This window comes from Somniosus microcephalus, chromosome 13, assembly GCF_052327205.1.
Source record: "Somniosus microcephalus isolate GS21.2 chromosome 13, FLI_Smic_1.0, whole genome shotgun sequence".
Taxonomy (NCBI): Eukaryota; Metazoa; Chordata; class Chondrichthyes; order Squaliformes; family Somniosidae; genus Somniosus; species Somniosus microcephalus.
Genome location: NC_140999.1, coordinates 153138125 through 153152060, shown reverse-complemented (window position 1 = coordinate 153152060; position 13936 = coordinate 153138125).

Genomic DNA, 13936 nt, shown 5'->3' with positions numbered 1-13936 from the left:
CGGGGCGCCCATTAGACCCATTCCTCATTATTCACAGTTGTTTTTTTGGGGGGGAAAGCTGCAGGGAGGACGGCACCGTCTTGCCTTCGCGCCGAACTGCGCGTGGTAGAAACACAGCCCTATTGATTGACGAGCTATTGCGGCGCCTGTGGGGGATGGGCGCCTCGTGGCGGTGCAGTACTGCTGTGTGACTGCGAATATTTTGTCCGCCTCTGCCGCGAGTGCCGTGCAATCTTCTACCTCAGATCTGGCCAGGGCAGCTTGCACCTGTTCAGCCAGCTGGCTGAGGAATAGTTCCCGGAAGGAAGCATTCCGGTTCGTAGCCCAGGAGTGTGAGCATTTGGCTCATCAATTCCGAAGGCTTGGAGTCCCCCAGGCCGGGCATGGCGAGCAATCGACGTGCGCGCTCTGATATAGTGAGCCCGAATACTTGCAGCAACCACGCCTTGATGGTATCATACTTGCCCTCTGTCGGAGGGTTCCCAAGGAGGCTGATGATCCGCGAGGTGGTGGAGCTTTCGAGTGCCGAGACCACGTAGAGGTATTTAGTTTGATCTGCAACGATGCCTCTCAGAGCAAACTGGGCTTTGACCTGGATGAACCACGAGGTCGCCTACTGCTCCCAGACCTGTGGTAGCTTCAACGAAATGGCGTTGGCCTCCATGTAGTGTTCTTTTCGCGAAAAACGTTTGCAAAAAGACAGGGTCACCAATGTAGGAATTACCTCTAATTCCTATCTAAGAATTGAGTTCGACTCAGGCGTTCAAACAAACGAGTTTTAATGCCAAACTAACAAGTTTAAACAGTTTGTACAGGAGAACCACGAAAACAGGTGTTTGCTGGTCGGAGGCTCCACGAGGACTGCCAGGGCGGTCCCGTGGATGGCGTCATGATGTCATCACGTTTTTCCTGCGCTTGGGTGGTCACGTGATTAGTGGCATGATGTCATCGCGTTTACCCGCGCTTTGCCGCAGTCTTAAAGGGACCGCGCCCCGTGCATGCAAACAGTATGTACAAACACAGAAATCACTAACAGACTGGTACAGGCTTAGGTTGGAGTCAAACCTCGTTAAAGGGAATTATGTACAGTTGCTCAAAGTCCCTCAGTGGCTCTGCCACAACAACACTCAGTGTGTTAAAAATAGCAGAGGATGTAAAATCCCCAAAGCTCTGGATTGACACAAATCTTTCACTTATTCTGTTTGATACAAACTAGAACTAGGTAATGAGGTACATACGAACATAAGAAATAGGAGCAGGAGTAGGCCATTTGGCCCTTCGAGCCTGCTCCACCATTCAATAAGATCATGGCTGAACTTCCACCTCATCTCCACTTTCCTGCACTATCCCCATATCCCTTGATTCCCTTAATATTCAAAAATCTATCGATCTCTGTCTTGAATATACTCAATGACTGAGCCTCCACAGCCCTCTGGGTAGAGAATTCCAAAGATTCAACACCCTCTGAGTGAAGAAATTTCTCCTCATCTCAGTCCTAAATGGCTGACCCCTTATTCTGAGACTGTGACCCCTGGTTCTAGACTCCCCATCCAGGGGAAACATCCTCTCTGCATCTATCCTGTCAAGTCCTGTAATAATTTTGTATGTTTCAATGAGATCACCTCTCATTCTTCTAAACTCTAGAGAATATAGGCCCAGTCTATTCAATCTCTCCTCATAGGACAATCCCCCCATCCCAGGAACCAGTCTGGTGAGGCTTCATTGCCCTCCCTCTATAGCAAGTACAGGTAGACTATCCTTTATCCGAAAACCTCGGGACCAGCCGTGTTTCAGTTTTTGGAGAATTTCAGATTTCGGAAGGTGGGTCAGCGGGGGTCCGCGGGGGTCCGCGGGGGGGTCAGCGGGGGTCGGGGCCGGCGGGGGTCCGCGGGGGGGTCCGTGGGGGTCGGGGCCGGCGGGGGTCCGCGGGGGGGTCGGGGCCGGCGGGGTCCGCGGGGGGGTCCGTGGCGGGGGTCGGTGGGGGTCGGGGTCGGCGGGGGGGTCGGCGGGGGTCCGCGGGGGGGTCGGCGGGGGGTCGTGCGCACGACTTACGCTGACACTCAGCGTAAGTCGTGGGGGTTGGGGTCGGCGGGGGTCCGCAGGGGGGTCGGCGGGCGGGTCGGCGGGGGTCCGCGGGGGGTCGTGCGCACGACTTACGCTGAACGAAAAAACCTTCGGTTTTTAGAGGGTTTCGGTTTCGGAAGTTCGGATAAAGGGTAGTCTACCTGTATATCCTTTCTTAGGTAAGGAGACCAAAACTATACACAATACTCCAGGTGTAGTCTCACTAGGGTCCTATATAATTGCAGTAAGACGTCTTTACTCTTATACTCAAATCCTCTTGTAATAAAGGCCAACATTCCATTTGCTTTCCTAATTGCTTTCTGTACCTGTATGTTAACTTTCAGTGATTCATGTAAAGGACATCCAGGTCCCTCTGAACACCAACATTTCCCAATCTCTCACCATTTAAAAAATACACTGCTTTTTTATTTTTCCTACTAAAGTGGATAACTTCACATTTCTCTACATTATATTCCATTGGCCATGTTCTTGCCCACTCACTTAGCCTGTCTATATCCCCTTGAAGCCTCCTTGCATCTTCCTCACAACTTACATTCCCACCAAGCTTTGTATCATCAGCAAACTTGGATATATTACATTTGGTCCCCTCATCCAAATCATTGATGTTGATTGTGAATAGTTGAGGCCCAAGCACTGATCCTTGCAGAACCCCACTAGTTACAGCCTGCCAACCCGAAAATGACCCATTTACTCCTACTCTCTATTTTCTGTTTGTTAACCAATCCTCAATCCATGCTTGTATATTACTCCCAATCCCATGAGCCCTAATTTTGTTTAATAACCTCTTGTGTGACACCTTATCGAATGCCTTCTGAAAATCCAAATACACTACATCCACTGGTGCCCCTTATCTATTCTGCTAGTTACCTGGCCTTGAAATCCACATAGACTAATGTTCTGAAGGTCTCTGATGGCTGTAAGCATCCTAAGTGAATTTGGACAACCTCAATCCTGTTCTTTGTGGGTACAAGTCCACGATACAAAATTGTTCTAATTCAAAAGAAGAAAGAAAGAACAACTTGCATTTATATAGCACCTTTTATGACCACCGGATATCCCAAAGCACTTTACAACCAATGAAGTACTTTTTGAAGTGTAGGAAATACAGCAGCTAATTTGCACACAGCAAGTTCCCAAACAGCAATGTGATAATGACCAGATAATCTGTTTTAGTGATGTTGATTGAGGAACAAATATTAGCCAGGACACTGGGGAGAACTGTCCTGTTCTTCTTCAATATAGTGCCATGGGATCTTTTACATCCACCTGAGAGAGCAGACAGGCCTCAGTTTAATGTCTCATCTGAAAGACAGCACCTCCAACAGTGCAGCACCCCCTCAGTACTGCACTGTCAGCCTAGATTTTTGTGCTCAAGTCTCTGGAGTGAGGACCTGAACCCACAACCTTCTGACCCAGAGGCGAGGGTGTAACCAACTGAGCCACAGCTGACACAGAGTTTTGGAGCAGCTCTTTTATAAAGAGCTGACATTGTAAGTTGATGCTGAATGGCACTGGCATGTGTATAAACATGATTCTATCAGTAGAACAACTGTATTGATGAGGACACACGGACTGTGATCACAAGAAGTTACTGTCTGAAATTAAGATACCCAGTCCATATTAAAATGGCATTATTTAAATGCCAAAATCTAAAATTAATAACATACAATACTGCTCAAGCAACTGAAGCAAAAGAGTGGAGTTAAAATAGCATGTTGTGCAGAAATTTTAGCCTAAGTCTAGTCTTTGCACATTCCTACAAATGGTTTCTGAGCATCAGTATGTCAGCTATTAGTTAGAGACACCCAGAATCGGATAGTAGAATCTTGTAATAATACAGCACAGAAGGAGGCCATTCTGCCCATCGTGCCTATGCCGGCTCTTTGGAAGAGCTATCCAATTAATCCCACACCACTGCTTTTTTCCCATAGTCCTGCAAATCTTTCCCCTTCAAGTATTTATCCAATTCTCTTTGAAGGTTGTTATTGAATCTCCTTCCACCACCCTTTCAGGCAGTGCATTCCAGATCATAACAACTCGCTGCATAAATTTTCTTTCCTTATGTCGCCTTTGATTCTTTTGTCAATTTTTGTCAGTTTGTGTCCTCTAGTTACTGACCGTTCTGTCACTAGAAACAGGTTCTCCTTATTTACTCCATCAAAACCCTTCATGATTTTGAACAGCTCTATCAAATCGCCTCTTAACCTTCTCTGCTCCAAGGAGAACAACCCCAGCTTCTCCAGTCTCTCCTCGTAACTGAAGTCCCTCATCCCTGGCACCATTCCAGTAAATCTCTTCTGCGCCCTCTCAAAGGCCTTGAAATCCTTCCTAAACTATGGTGCCCAGTGTGATGAAATATATGTCTTCATCAGCCCCTGTGTTTTACCTGCATTGTATTGTGTGTACTGCCCCCTTTTCCCCTATTGTGTGTATTGGCTCCGCCCCTGTCTTTTGTCATATAAAGGTCTCAAGAGCTGTATGAGTCATTCTGCCAGACGAATCCGATGTGGAATGACGTGTAATGTTCTTAGCGATTAAAAGCCTTCAGTTGAATCCTTTAACTTCTTGTCCTTGAGTTATTGATGGCACATCAATTTTAATCGCTAAAACACCAAGATGGATCGACTCCTGAAACCAGAGCGCTTGGATCTGGACCCCCATGCCACAGACGCAGCCACACAGTTCGGACACTGGTTCCAATGCTTCGAATTTTTCATCGAAACCTCAGCCACCGCCATAGCAGCCGCGACCGCCACCGGAGACGTGAAACTGGGAATCCTGCGAAACCGGGTGAGTCATCGGGTCTCCCCTCTCATCCGAGATGCCACCAGCTACGAGGATGCCTGCACCATTCTGAAGGCCCACTACGTGCAGCCAATAAACGAGGTGTACGTCAGGCATCTTCTGACTACTCACACGCAGTGGCATGGTGAGTCGCTAGAGGACTTCATGCTAAGCCTAAAAGTACTGGGCAGAGACTGTAACTGTAAGGCCGTGTCTGCCACCGTGTACACGGAGGAGCTGATCCAAGACTCCTTTATTGCGGGCCTCAGTTCAAATTACATTCGGCAGAAACTGTTTGAAAAGGAGGGACTGGACTTAAAACAGGCTATGGGCATAGTGCGATCGCTGGATATGGCCCAGAGGAACTCTGAATCCTGTTCCTCAGGCCACGCGGCCCACTCCGCCTCGTGCGCGCCGTGGGGGCCGCCATCTTGGAAGCCATCTTCACCTCCCAGGTCTCAGGCCAGCCCAGCACCGTCGGAGCCCCAGCCTCCACCCAGGAGCCCCACTACTGCCGCGATGCATCGGGGCCCGAAATGCTACTTCTGCGACCAGGACAAACACTCCAGGCATTTGTGTCCAGCGAAGGGCACCACCTGTTTTAAATGCGGGAAGAAAGGACATTTCAGTAAAGTCTGCAGAGGGAACCCCGCCTCCAACTCCGCCACCGCCACGTGCGCGCCGTGGGGGTGGCCATCTTGGACGCCATCTTGTCCACCCTCATGGAGTCCACCATCTTGTCCCGACTACACGGATCCCCAGGACCCACTGGTGGCCTCAAACACAGTGGATCAATCCAGGCCGCATCCGTTGTCTAGATCGATGATGGACATAGAGGTAAACGGGAACAAGGTTAAATGCTTGATTGACTGCGGGAGCACCGAAAGTTTTATTCATCCTAGCCTGGTAAAACGACTTTCACTAACGATAGTCCCTACACAGGGCAAAATCGCCATGGCTGATAAGACTCATACCTCAAAAATTACAGGTTTCTGCGCGGTTATGTTGTCGGTAAAAGGCACTGATTACAGAGATTTTAAACTGTTGATAATGCCAGATCTCTGTGTGAGCGTGATCTTGGGTCTGGACTTCCAGTGCCACCACCAAAGTATCACGCTTACCTACGGTGGGTCCCAGCCGCCCCTCACAGTGTGCGGTCTGGCTACCCTGAAGGTCAAGCCGCCCTCTCTGTTCGCCAACCTCGCACCCAACTGTCGACCCATAGCGACCAAGAGTAGGCGGTACAGTTGGGAGGACAGACGGTTCATTGCGTCTGAAGTAGAAAGACTCAAGCGGGAGGATATCATCGAATGCAGTACCAGCCCGTGGCGCACCCAGGTAGTAGTAGTTAAGGGTAGCGAAAAGAAGCGGATGGTGATAGATTATAGCCAGACGGTTAATCTATACACCCAGCTAGATGCCTACCCTCTGCCCCGCATAGCGGATATGGTTAACCAAATTGCGCAATACCGGGTGTTTTCCACCATCGACCTAAAATCGGCATACCACCAGCTCCCCATTAGGCCGGAGGACCGTCCATACACCGCCTTCGAGGCGAACGGACGCCTCTACCACTTCCTCAGAGTCCCCTTTGGGGTAACGAATGGGGTCTCGGTCTTCCAGCAGGAGATGGACCGCATGGTCGATGAGAACCAGTTAACAGCCACCTATCCATACCTAGACAACGTCACCATCTGCAGCCACGACCAGCAAGACCACGACTCGAACCTCGCGAGATTTCTGAAAACCGCCCTCAGACTCAATCTCACCTACAACGAGGATAAGTGTGTCTTTAGCACCACGCACCTCTGTATCCTGGGCTGCGTGGTGGAAAACGGGGAAATCGGTCCGGACCCCGACCGATTGCGCCCCCTACGGGAGCTACCCCTACCAAACACTCCCAAGGCCCTGAAAAGGTGCCTGGGGTTTTTCTCCTATTACGCCCAATGGGTCCCCAATTATTCCGACAAGGCCCATCCCCTCCTGAAATCAACGTCCTTCCCGCTCACGGCCGAGGCCCATGCCGCCTTCAACAGCATTAAACACGACATTGAGAAGGCCTGCAGGCAGTGGACGAAAACATCCCTTTCCAGGTCGAAAGCGATGCATCCGACTTCGCTTTAGCAGCCACCCTCAACCAGGATGGGCGGCCCGTAGCCTTTTTCTCAAGAACCCTCCAAGGGCCCGAGATCAGGCACTCCTCGGTAGAGAAGGAGGCCCAGGCCATAGTGGAGGCAGTGCGGCACTGGAGGCACTACCTAGCCGGCAAATGCTTCACCCTGTTTACCGACCAGCGGTCGGTAGCCTTCATGTTTAACAACAAACAGAGGGGGAAGATCAAGAACGACAAAATTCTCAGGTGGCGGATCGAACTCTCCACGTTTGAGTACGACATAATATAAAAGCCGGGGGCCCTCAACGAATCCCCCGACGCCCTATCACGAGGGATGTGTGCCAGCATCCAGGGGGACAGGCTACAGGGCCTCCACAATGGCCTCTGCCACCCGGGGGTCACCCGGCGATTTCAGTTTATAAAATCCCGTAACCTGCCCTATTCCATCGAGGAGGTCCGGTCTATGACCAGGGACTGCCGCACCTGTGCGGAATGCAAGCCCCGCTTTTACAGGCCCGACCGAGCCCACCTGATCAAAGCTACACGGCCATTCGAGCGCCTGAGCTTAGATTTCAAGGGACCACTCCCCTCCACCGACCGCAATGTGTACTTTCTCAACATTGTGGACGAGTACTCCCGCTTCCCATTCGCCTACCCCTGCCCAGACATGACCAGTGCCACGGTCATCAAGTGCCTCGGCAGCCTGTTTTGCACGTTCGGCATGCCGAACTACATCCACACTGACAGGGGGGCGTCGTTCATGAGCGACGAACTGCGCCAATACCTGCTGTCGAAGGGGATAGCCACGAGTTGGACCACTAGTTATGACCCCCGGGGTAATGGGCAAGTGGAGAGGGAGAACGCGACGGTGTGGAAGGCAGTCACCTTAGCACTAAGGTCTAAAGGTCTCCCTACCTCCCGCTGGCAAGAGGTCCTCCCAGACGTACTCCACTCGATAAGGTCGCTACTGTGTACTGCTACTAACGCCACTCCTCACGAGAAGATGTTTGTTTTTCCCCGCAAATCAACCTCGGGAGCGTCCCTACCTTTGTGGCTCTCCACCCCAGGGACAGTCCTATTACGGAAGCATGTGAGGGGCCACAAAACGGATCCCCTCATGGAGGCAGCACACCTACTCCACGCAAACCCACAGTACGCGTACGTCAAGCACGCCGACGGGCGTGAGGACACCGTGTCCATAAAGGACCTCGCCTCGGCAGGAAGCGACAATGACCCATCCTCACCACCCCCAGAAGAACCACCACCATCCCCAGAGGTATCCTCACCACCCCCAGAAGTACCTGCTGATATACCTATCAATTCATTCCATGAAAAGCGACGAGTTAAGATAGTAACTATAGGTTTTTATTGGCTAAATAACAGAGCCCACCCTCGTGGGTGATCGGTTCCAACAAGGAAGAATACTAGCCAAGCGGTCACCTTTATACCTGGGCAAGCAGGCGGAGCCATGGGCGGAGTCAGCTGAGGTATGCCTAGGTATAACCGCGTGCGTGGCAAGAGGTAACCTTGTGTAGTGATAACAACAGTGTAAACAGTGTAACAATAGTGAACGGTTGTGAACGGTAACAGTGGTTTACCACATTCACCCCTTGTTTAAAATTGAGTCCAGCGGGGTGAAGTGTACTACCAGTTCGTGTACGTCAGTCTCTCAGGAGGCCTCGTAAGCCTTTCTGATCAGCGCAGCAGCGGCGGCGGTGGTGCAGTATCCGATGTTAATGCTGGTGTCTGCGTGGTCGACGAAGGCTCCTGTGGTTCCAGCATGCCATCTACAGGAGCTGGATTTGGGGGAGTGCTGGGGGGTAATGGTGGTATCTCAGGGGTGCCCGAGGGTGCGAGGTCTCGCAAGGAGACAGTGTCCTCCCGCCCGTCTGGGTATGCCACATAGGCGTACTGGGGGTTGGCATGCAGGAGGTCCACCCTCTCGACCAGGGGGTCCATTTTATGGGTCCTCACGTGCTTCCGCAGCAGGACGGGCCCCGGAGAAGTCAGCCATGTTGGTAACGAGGTTCCCGTAGTCGACTTCCTGGGGAAAACAAACATTCGTTCATGGGGGGTGGCGTTAATGGCAGTGCAAAGCAGTGACCGGATGGAGTGGAGTGCTGCCGGGAGGACTTCCTGCCAGCGAGAGGTTGGGAGGCCCTTAGACTTTAGGGCTAAGAGGACGGCCTTCCAAACTGTCGCGTTTTCTCTTTCCACCTGGCCGTTCCCCCGGGGGTTGTAGCTGGTGGTCCTGCTCGCAGCAATACCTCTCGCGAGCAGGAACTGGCGAAGTTCCTCGCTCATGAAGGATGCGCCCCGGTCGCTATGTATATAGTTCGGGAACCTGAACAAGGCGAAGAGATCGTTCAGGCATTTGATGACCGTGGTACTGGTCATGTCTGGGCAGGGGATGGCAAAGGGGAAACGCGAGTACTCGTCAATAATGTTGAGGAAGTACACATTACGGTCAGAGGACGGGAGGGGCCCCTTAAAATCGATGCTCAAGCGCTTGAAGGGGCGGGTGGCCTTGATCAGGCTTGCTCTGTCCGGCTTATAGAAATGCGGTTTGCATTCGGCACAGGTTTGGCAGTTCCTGGTCATGGTCCTGACCTCCTCGATGGAGTAGGGCAGGTTGCGGGCCTTAATGAAGTGGTAAAGTCTGGTGACCCCGGGGTGGCAGAGGTCGTTGTGGAGGGTCCGCAGTCTATCAACTTGCGCGTTGGCGCATGTACTTCGTGATAGAGCATCTGGGGGGTCGTTGAGTTTACCAGGCCGGTACAAGATATCGTAATCGTAGGTGGAGAGCTCAATTCTCCACCTCAAGATCTTGTCGTTCTTGATTTTGCCCTTCAGCTTGTTATTAAACATAAAAGCAACCGAACGCTGGTCGGTGAGGAGGGTAAATCGTTTGCCTGCCAGGTAATGCCTCCAGCGTCGTACCGCCTCCACAATCGCCTGGGCCTCCTTCTCGACAGAAGAGTGTCAGATCTCAGGACCCCGGAGGGTCCTTGAGAAGAAGGCCACAGGTCTCCCCGCCTGGTTAAGGGTTGCAGCTAGGGCGAAGTCGGATGCATCGCTTTCCACTTGTGGCCTCCGAATCTGCTGGCGCAGGACGACGCCCCCAATTAGTGCAGCCCCCACAGTCTCTTGGCAATCAAAGTAATGAAGGTCAAAAACCAAAGTACCTGCAAAGTTATGGTCAGAAGCCAAAACTACTTCAACACAGTGTTGACTCAATGCAGAAGTCTCTCTTTCTCTCTCTCAAAATCTCTCTCTCTCTCTCAGAACGAGCGGTGCAAAAATGTCTACTACACAAAAAGCCAGGAAGAGGCCCCCTTTAAATAGCATCCCCCCCCAGCCCCACAGCGACTGGGAAGCATTCCAGTCTACCTGTCGTTGGTTGCGCTAGGCGGAAAGGAGGGGGGCACCACTCAATTTCCGTTCCGGGGCGCCACAAGGGCGTTGCACGCTCGAATAACATCAAAATCTGCGTGCGCGGGAAATCGAACGGTATTGTTTAGCACCGTCGCAAAATGTCCGGTCAATTTCGTGAGAGGCGCAGATATTGCCGCGCCTGGGCGCTAGTTGCTTTGCGCCCCATTAGTGCCCTTTTAAGCGCTGACGGGAGGCGCAAACCAACTGAATTTCCCCCCTCATATGCCTAACATAAACCGCACTACCCTCATCAACCCTCTCTGTTACTTAATCAAAGAAAACCGTCGGTTTGCTGAAGATGCGTTTCAGATGCCTGGATAGATCAGGTGGAGCCCTACAGTACCCAGCAGCCAGGGTCTCCAGAATCGTCGTGGTTTGCTGTGCCCTTCACAACATGACACAGCGTCGTGGCTTGCAGATTCCTGAGGACCAGGTGGCTCCTCACAAGGACCGCGGGAGCGGCGGGGCAACAAGAGCAGCAGCGCAAGGAAAATAAAGGACCGCTGGGAGGCGTGGACGGCAACAGAGCGGGAATCGCCATCTTGAGTCGGCGGGGAAAGAAGACAAGCGCGGGAAAAGCCGCCAAATGCGGGAAAAGCCGCCATCTTAAATTTTAAAAAAAGTCATCATATTAAATAATATCCGAAGGGAAAGGAGAAACTCAGCAAGGATGCCAAAAACGGGTAACATCACTGTTTTTGATAACGATGTGGAAGATTGGGCCACTTATGTGGAAAGCATCGAAGTTTACTGTACAATGAATGAGGTACCGGATGATAAGAAAGCACTAACCCTATTAAACTCGATGGGTGCGAAGACGTACGGGTTATTAAGGAACCTTGTAACTCCAGACAAACTGGTAGGGAAGAGTTTCGCGGATATTGTTACGATCCTGCAAGAGCATTTAAACCCCACGCCGCTGCTGATAGCGGAACGATTTAAATTCTACAAAAGAATTCAACTTAAAGAAGAAAGCAACGCTGAATTCCTAACAGGACTGCGCAAGTTATCAAAGTACTGCCAGTTCGGAACAGGACTAGCAGACGCACTGAGAGATAAGTTTGTGTGTGGGCTCCTAAGGGAAGGAACCCAGAAGCGACTGCTAGAGGAAAAGGATCTTACGCTGGACAAAGCTTTCAGCATTGCAGCATCCCACGAGGCAGCAGCACGGGGCGCTGCAGAGATACAGCAAAGGCCACTGGAATTCAGCACCAATGAAATGGCATTGGGCACAGTAAAGTGCTATCGTTGCGGAAGGACAACGCATGACCAGAACCAGTGCTGGTTCAAAGACAAAGAATGCAGGCAATGTGGCAAACTTGGTCACATAGCGAGAGTATGCCGGTCAGGAAAGAAGACCAGCAGCAAAAAGTCACCGCAGGAGAAGTACAAAAAAGTACACAAGGTGACAGAGAACAGTTCGGATGAACAGAAGACGGATTCAGACTCCAGCAGTAAGGAACTGGGTTGTCTGAAAATACATAATGTGGGTAACACAGCAGACCACCAAACTATCTGGGTCATGCTCCGGATAGCAGGAGTCCAAGTGAAGATGGAATTGGACACTGGATCGGCATTAACGGTCATGAATAAGCAAGATTACAAAAGGTTATTCTCGCACATTCCCCTGAGGGATACGGAGATTGTATGGAAAACATATACGGGGCAAATAGTATACCCCAAAGGAAAGGTAAAAGTAAATGTGGTCTACAATGGTAAAGAAAGTCAGAAAATGGACTTGTATGTGTTACCTGATGGAGGACCGCCACTACTGGGACGGGAATGGATCCGGAGAATAAATGTGGACTGGCAATCCATACAAGCACTGACTGTGGATGCCTGTAAGGAGGACGACATCAAACCTAAACGACTGTCCAAAATCTTAGACGATGCTAAGGAAGTGTTCCAACAGGGATTTGGAACACTGAAAGGAATTACGGCAACCATCAAGGTTGAAGAACATGCAAACCCAAAATATTTCAAAGCCAGACCGGTGCCTTATGCGATACGACCTGCTGTGGAAGCAGAGCTGGAAGGGCTAGAACATTCAGGGGTACTGTCCAAGGTGGACTGGAGTGAATGGGCTACACCCATTGTTCCTGTCATGAAGCGTTCGTTGAGCAACAAGCCGGGGGAACCTGGGAAGGTTCGCATCTGTGACGATTTCAAGATCACTGTTAATCCAGTTCTTCACACGGTGCAATATCCGCTTCCGCGGATTGAAGATATCTTTGCTTCGCTGTCTGGCGGGAAACACTTCACCAAGATAGACCTGGCGCAGGCGTACCTACAGATGGAAGTTGATGAAGCGTCACGTCAGTATCTCACGATCAACACACATAAGGGCTTATATCGGTATAATAGGCTGGTTTTTGGAGTGGCATCGGCTCCAGCGATTTGGCAAAGGGCCATGGAGCAGGTATTGCAGGGAATCCCAGGCACACAATGCTACCTGGATGACATCCTGATTACAGGAGATAACGATAAGGATCACCTCGCGAATTTGGAGCAGGTGCTCATCAGATTGAAATTATATGGGCTAAGAGCTAATCGCCAGAAATGTGAGTTCTTTCAAAAGCGAATCTCGTACTGCGACCACGTCATTGACCAGGAGGGGCTCCATAAGTCACCTGACAAAATCGAAGCTGTTGTCAAAGCTCCAGCACCGGAAAGTGTATCCCAGTTGAGGTCGTTCCTCGGGTTGGTTAACTATTACCACAAGTTTCTTCCAAATTTATCCACGGTGTTACACCCGCTAAACACTCTTTTGCAAATGGGAATACCATGGAAGTGGAGCGATGATTGTAAGCGGGCTTTTCAAAAGAGCAAGGCACTGATCACCTCTAAGGAAGTGTTGGCTCACTTTAACCCAACGCTGCCTATTCGCTTAGCTTGTGATGCTTCTCCATATGGTATCGGGACAGTGCTCTCACATAAGTTTCCAGATGGCTCGGAAAGGCCAGTCACTTTCGCATCCAGATCATTGACCTCCGCTGAGCGCAACTGTGCTCAGATAGATAGGGAGGCTCTCAGCCTCGTGTGGGGAGTTAAGAAATTTAACCATTACCTGCAAGGCCAAAAGTTTACGCTGATGACAGACCACCAGCCGTTGGTTTCCATTTTCAACCCTAAGAGGGGTGTTCCGGTAATGATGGCGCAGAGGCTTCAGAGATGGTCCCTTTTTCTAGGGGCACATCAATATGATATTGAATTCAAAGGTACAAAGCAACATGGTAATGCTGATGGGCTGTCGCGCCTGCCACTACCTGCAGCGGAAGAGGCACCGGCAGTTGACCCTGTTGAGATATTTCACTCGACCATCATCGAATGCTTACCAGTCACCAATGCGGGTATTGAGAGAGAGACCCGAAATGACCCGACACTGTCTCGGGTCTACGATTTGACAGTGAAGGGATGGCCAGCACATGGCGAACCACTGTTACCAGCATTCTCAGCCAGATGAGAACAGCTGTCCGTATGTCAAGGAACATTGATGTGTGGAACAAGGGTGATTATTCC